At 36.9% G+C, this 7,292-nt stretch overlaps 1 non-coding gene across 1 annotated transcript; it reads left to right on the top strand.

Annotated features, from left to right (window-relative positions):
* Positions 1-291: 291 nt before the first annotated feature.
* On the top strand, positions 292-457 carry LOC116216637. Its single transcript, XR_004159779.1, has one exon. It is a non-coding gene; the product is annotated as a U1 spliceosomal RNA (small nuclear RNA).
* The last annotated feature ends 6,835 nt before the right edge of the window (positions 458-7,292 follow it).

Here is a 7,292-nt window from a genome sequence, read left to right as displayed (position 1 = left end):
CTGCAATCAGCAAAGAGCTGGTGGGGGACCAAAGGAGCAGGGAAGGGACAGAATCAGGACAGCAGATTTACCAACTAACCACAGCTAGCCAGAGGAATATCTCATACCACATAACATCATGAGGAAGGAGAGTTTTTTTTTTTTTGTTAAGGTATAGCAGTTCATCTCTCTCTCTCTCTCTCTCTTACACTGCTTGGGGGGCTATCTGGGTATTGGTCAGTGAGTGATGAGCAACAGCTTATGCATCACATGTTATATATTTACATATATACCTATATAGTTAATAAATAAATAAATGCCTGGCAGGGGAGACATCATGATTAGGGAGGTGGTTTTCACAGCCAGAAGTTCACCTCCTGCACTCCAAGTGTGCTGATCACTGTGATTTTTCTCCCAAATGAGGGAAACTTGCTGTGTAATTTGTGGTAGTGGGGGACTGTGTTCACAAAGACTGTGGCCTTTATTTTCTAACTATTATCCTTTTCGTTTTCTCTATCTTAGTAAATAATATTATCTTAACCCATGAGTTCTACTTTCTTTTTTTCTGGTTCTGTCCCCACTTGGAAGGGGGGGAGTGAGCGAACAACTGTGTGGTGCTAAGCTACCTGCTGGGTTAAGCCAAAACAGTCTGGTAATAACAATTATTTGTTCTTGCTAAATAATTATGTCTGGCTTTGAGTCATTAGCGCACATGTAGGTTTTTTAAAAATGTTTTTATTGATCTTATTACAAAGACCCTTTATCAGGTATTTATATGAAAGACTTCATGCTCCAATCTCTGTATACACACAGGAGCCTAACAGCAAGTGTAGCTTAGTAAAATAAAGCATTGCTTAGATGTTCTGAAATCCTGAATAATGAATTCAGACTGGCTTCTAGTTTGAAAAAATCAACTATTAAATTGGATTTAAGCTTTTACTTTGATTAGACAAGTCCCTGCACTCTCTTATTCACATCAGTTTCAGTAATGTTTCTTCTAGATGCCATTGGCTATGTTGGTGGGTGTTGATTGTGGTGTTGGCATCTATTAAACATAGAAGATATTCTAGAACATCTTAAATGTATTTGAATCATTAAAGGTTAAACACATGACTCATTGCAGTGGATAGCAAGAATTACTCTGAATTCTGTGTGCATTTGACGAGATCTTTTGTGCTGCTGTATGAAAATAAACCTGGTTACCACCAAAATTTTTCAACATGAAACAAGGTAATAAAAGTTCTCAGTCATTTAATCATATAATCTGAGTATTTTCTTTTGTGTTCCTTAAACTGCTGTTTTTTTCTACATCTGTCATAATTTTTGTTTTTATACATTGATTTGTAGCCCAAAGACAGACAAAATCAAAACATCCAAATGAGTGGCTTTGTGTTCCATATTTTTATCCATGTCCACGGTCGGCAGATATTTCCTTTTTTTGTTGTTGCTGTTATTTCACTTAAATTCATTTTTCGGGCCACTGTTGACCCTCAATTAAGATATCAGATATGGATTGTTTCATCTTAGACACTCACTCAAAGTTTAAAATGACACATCTCTTTTTTTTCCCTCGTTTCAAAATTAGAATCACTAGATCAAAAAAGTCTTTAAAGTGTATATTTTATTCATATATTTTTATTCTCAGGTGTATTTCTCTTCCTCATAGGTATAAAATCCAATTCTGGAGGCCTCTTCTGTGAAATCTAAGTTTGTGACAGAAAATAAATTGCATGTATGTCTTATTTTAGAAAAAGTAAAGAACACCTTTCTCCTTGTTAGAATCTTTTCACTGAAAGTTCTTGCAATTGCATGATGTGCCACAATCACTGCATCACCAGGAAGCCTACTGTTAAAGAGAACCTATCTTTCACTATGATTTCAGTTTAAGTTTGATTTCAACACTGCTCTAGAGTTGGAAAACAAATTGAGCTAAGAATGAATGTGGTTTAAACCTGAAAAGGCTTCTTTAGATACATGCATAAATTGAAGTCATCACATCTAAAAATCTGCATATCTGAAATCAATCTGAACAAATTACCGAGTCAACTGGTTATTTCCCTCTGAGACTTATATGTTTATATACCCACATGCATATGTAAACAATCACATTCTTAAAGCTATACATTGCTGCATTCAGTTGGATGACACAGAGGTACAACTTCAGCTTTTTTTTTTTTTTTTTTTTTCTTCAAAGCATCCACTTGGAGGCATTGTATTTATAGAACCTGCTATTTCCTTTAGCAGATACAAATTATACTGGGCAAACTTTAACATACCACTTCAAATAGAGCAGTATTTCAGTAATACCTTTTATGAGTTCTGGATTTGATTGCAGTGGGAAAATATAAGAAACAGAACAGAGCAGAATTGCCTGATCTTTCTTGAAGCTCCTGGTTGATTCATTTCCATAGCTTGAGGTGGCTCCTTTCTAAGAAGTTTCCTCATATTTGCATAGGTATTTGGAAAAAAAACTATCTCCTGACTTGGGGGAGGTTTGTCTGACCGCATTTCTTGACTTACCACCTAGGAATTATTGATTCCTATGTGCAAAACTTGCCATAATGATAACACTAACATCTCTCTGCCTCTGGTAACAAACCACAATTTCAAGTATTTGGCTATAAAAAGATAGGTAAGCAATCTAAATACCTTCTATTTTCTAGTAAGAACGTAAGACAAATTCAGCCTGTTTATTTCATAGAGAAGCCGTAAATATGATTTCTCTATTGATTTGATGCTGACAGCCAAAGAATACATAAATTGCTTTGATATTGTACTGTATCTTTGAAAGCTAAAGGGAAGGCACTTTACAGATATTTAGATCAGAAATTAATTAAATCTACTATTATTAAAATCTGAGGTCACAGAATTGTTGCATGTACTGTGACTGATTGTTCATAGAAACAGGTTGCCCAGGGAGGTTGTGGAGTCTCCATCATTGGAGATATTCAAATTCTGACAGGACATGGGCCTGAGCAACCTGCTATAGCTGACCCTGCTCTCCAGAGGTCCTTCTCACCTCAATTCTTCTGTGTTTCCATGACTCTTCTATTTTTTTTTTTTAACCTGTTTGCTTTCATAATATCAAGAGAGATGTTTTACAAAATAGGTCTTTTTCTGCATAGGAAAAAAAGAACAGTTTATATGAAATAAATAACTTCTGTGAAGTAATAAAGTAACTAACAGATATTTCTACTACTATCATTTATTTTAGTAAAAGTAAGCAATTGTTCAATCTTTTAAACTTATAAGCTAGTTTTCACATAGTCATTTATTGTCTATTGTGCTATTAAAAAAAGCTCATTCTTTTTTCCCGTTATTAAACAGACATAACTAGAAGTATTCTATCCATATTTCTAGCTTTTAGCAAAAGATGAACGCAAAAATTGAGATATTTCTGTTATATGCTAACAATGAAGTCTTCTCCTGAAAAAGAAGCTGTTGAAGATGATAGATTTTATGGGCAACTGTATGGGGCTGCTGAATCACAGCCTGAACATCTGATTGATCACTTGAGGTGAGCAATGAGTCAGCCCTGGGAGCACAGGTGAAGGCAATTCACCTGTGCTGCAGGAAGGGGTGGAGCCTGGCTCCACCTCTCCTAGATCCATTTAAGAGCTGACTACCAGTGGGGAAGGATCTCTCTGGAGTTCATCTCGCGAGCCCAGGACAGGGTGAGTGACTTTCTCTCATTACTCCAATATAAATTATATTAGCCAAGCTCCTGGATATATATATGCTTCATAAGTTTTTTTTTTTGGAATTCATATAATTCATATAATATTCATATAATATGAAATAATAGAGTATTGTAAGCAGTTATAGCAGTTCTGAAATGCAGTCTGTCTGGAAAAAATATATTATTGGTAAAAGGCATTTCATTTATAAAGGTAAAAATGCTTCTATAATTACTAAACTTAATTAAGGAGAGAAAATTCTAATTGAAGTCAGTTTGCAAAATCACATTTGAAGAAAGAAATACCACAATATAAATTGAAATTTACATGAATTAATAAGTACAGATGTATGAAACTATTAAATACAGTATAGTTGGCTGACAATTTAAATAGCTTGTCATGTTGCAGAAGATACAAGAAGGGCATTAAATCTTATTGAAGAGTTGTCTCTAAGACAATGAGAGCACTGGGATAGCTAAATGGAGAGGAGACATGGTTTGCTGCTACTGAATTGGCTGCTACGAGAATCCTGCTAAAGGGATCTGTGCTTCCAAATTTGATATGAGTTACTTGTGTAATCTGGGACAAATAATTTCATTTGGTGGGGAACTGCCCCTTTTCGTCCTTGTTCCCACTACTTTATTTCCAGGTATTTCCTGTGTGTAATGTAAGAGAACAAAGCCTGTTAAAAGGAGGAAAAAAAAAGGGGGGGGGAAAGAAAGAAAGAAACCTATGAGTTCAAAAGCTATTATTCAAATTTCACTATGCATATTTCCTTCAAAAGCAAGCATCTTTTCACAAAACATTAGAAATGACAGTAGAAACAATGTTTCTGCAGATATGCCATTAAGTATACAAGCAGATGAGAACAGGGAAAGAATAGAAAGAAAGCAAAACAGTTACAGCTACTTGTGCTTTGCTTTTGACCTATTTTTAATATGAAGAAAGATGTTATTAGATAAATATTTTTTTTAAACAGCAACCACTCTAACGCATACACAACTGTTATTTTTTTGCCATACTAGCAAAATCTTTTTAAGTCTCAGATTATATTATACACAGCTGATCTTCATTAGCATCATAATTTCAATCACATGTATCTTTGGCTGTGCACTCATGCTTAATGAGCTAGAAGGACCAACTTCTGGAAATAAAGATATTAAAGACATTTAACAGTTCATTTTTTCTTTTTTGTTCACAGAAAATTGAAGAATTACTTGCTGTACCATTTCTGTGTACACCAATAGGTCTTCAACTGTCTTTTTGTTTATTTTTACAAGTCACATCAATAAGTTTTTAAACAGATTTGGTGAGTGCAGAAGCAGCCTCCTCCCACCAGATGCTTTTGGAAGGTGATAAAGCACTGTTAGTAAGTCACTCTGGGAGAGAATACTACTGTTAGTTGCTGTAAAAAGCAGTAGAGGTGAAATGTTTCCAATGGAATGTAACTGAATGTAATTTTACTTTGTAATACATATGAATCATTGTAGTTCTTCCTAAATAAAGTCATCAGAAAAGGAAAACAATATTGCTTGGAGGATAATTTGAAGGAGAATGAAGGGGCTCGTAAAGTTGCAGAAGAGATTCTTACATTGCTGATGTAGCTGCTGCTGAAGCAGACCAAATGGTTTTCTGACTTTATATTCTGAGGGGCCCAGGAGCAGAGAAGTCTAAGTGTGCTGTACTTCCCTGGAGCCAGAAATAAAAAAAAATGGACAATAGGATCATCATGTCATGTGAAATTTCACTCAAAGAAGCATGTTTCCTTTGATTTCAGATTAGTGCCTTCTGGTCAGATTTTTTTCAACATAAGTACAAAATGAATATAGGGCATGGGAGAGTTTGCCTATTCTTGTGCACCTAGTATCATATTTCAGAAAAATAGCGAAACTAACAGCACGGCTTCATAATGATGACTTGCATGCAGTTTATTTCAAAAACTGGTTGTTCTGAGTAACATTTGCACAAGCATTTCAGAGCCCAGTGTCTCACTGAACATGTAGGCCCTATAGTAGTCCCCAGAAGTTAGTCTCCTGGAACACCACATTTTTCTTGTGACTGTGAGACTGCAGTGAGCAAAGATTATTTTATTTTAGCTTTTACTTACTGTATTGTCCTGCATTGGTATGGGCTGCATTGCTGACACCAAGCTAAACGGTGCGGTTGACATGGTAGAAGGAAAGGATGCCATTCAGAGGGACCTCGACAGACTAGAAAGGTGGGCCCGGGTGAACCTAATGAGGTTCAACATGGCAAAGTGCAGAGTTTTGCACTTGGGCTAGAGGAATCCCAGGCATCCATACAGACTGGAAGGAGTGGTCCTTGGAAGCAGCCCTGCGGAGAGGGACCTGGGGGTCTTGATAGATGAAAAACTTAACATGAGCCAGCAGTGTGCCCTTGTGGCTCAGAAGGCAAATGGTATCCTGGGCTCCATCAGAAGAGGGATGACCAGCAGGAACAGGGAGGTGATTGTTCCCCTCTACTCTGCTCTTGTGAGGCCCCATCTGGAATACCGCATCCAAGTGTGGAGCCTCCAGTACAAAAAAGACAGGGAGCTGTTGGAGAGGGTCCAGAGGAGAGCCACGAGGATGATCAGGGGAGTGGAGCACCTCCCCTATCAAGACAAGCTTAGGGAGCTGGGTTTGTTCAGCCTGGAGAAAAGGCGGCTGCAGGGTGACCTCATTGCAGCATTTCAATACCTAAAGGGAGCCTACAAACAGGAGGGAAATCAACTCTTTGAAAGGACAAGGGGAAATGGTTTTAAGTTGAGGAAGGGGAGATTTAGGTTGGATGCTGGGGGAAGTTCTTTACAGAGAGAGTGGTGAAGGGCTGGAACAGGCTGCCCAAAGAGATTGTGGATGCCCTGTCCCTGGAGGTGTTCAAGGCCAGATTGGATGGAGCCCTGGGCAGCCTGGTCTAGTATTAAATGGGGAAGTTGGTGGCCCTGCATATGGCAGGGGGTTAGAGATTCATGATCCTTGAGGTCCCTTCCATCCCTTCTTCTGTACTGGGAAAAAACATCTTTTTAATAATTATCTATAATCCAAAAGGCATTGATGTTTTTCACATTTAAGTTAAGCTAAAGTTATCAAGTACCAGTACTTAACTATTTTTAGAAAACAAACAATCTATTACTTACTATTTTTAATTAATTCAGTCTGCTATGTACTGGCATTTTCTAGTCATTCTGGAAATTATCTATCCAGCTGATTGCAAACCTCTATCCCTCAGTTTAAAAAGATGATTGTTATCTTTTGGCTCTAAATGAAACATTCAGGAAGTGTTTATTGTTCATGTTAATCCATGCTGTAGCTGACTTTACTCTTTCTGTCATCAAACACTGTTAACAAATAATGCCATTGTTTGAAAAAATAGAGAAAAGATAAAGCAACTCTTGTTATACTATGTCCTTCTATAATAAAAGGCAATAAAGTCATTATACCGTGAAAAGCTGTGAATCAGTTTAACAAGCAAGTTCTATTGAAACTGCTGATTATATTTGTAGTAATGGCATTGGTCATCTGTTTTGTTGGTGGTTTTTTTTTCCTGTAAACAAGTGTAGAAATCCAGCTGTGTGTCTGTAAAAGAATTCCATGCCTCCACATTTGTTTCATTATCCTATTCCTGAGGAAAAAA

This window comes from Meleagris gallopavo, chromosome 4 (assembly GCF_000146605.3).
Source record: "Meleagris gallopavo isolate NT-WF06-2002-E0010 breed Aviagen turkey brand Nicholas breeding stock chromosome 4, Turkey_5.1, whole genome shotgun sequence".
NCBI lineage: Eukaryota > Metazoa > Chordata > Aves > Galliformes > Phasianidae > Meleagris > Meleagris gallopavo.
This window is presented reverse-complemented; position numbering and strand designations above follow the sequence as displayed.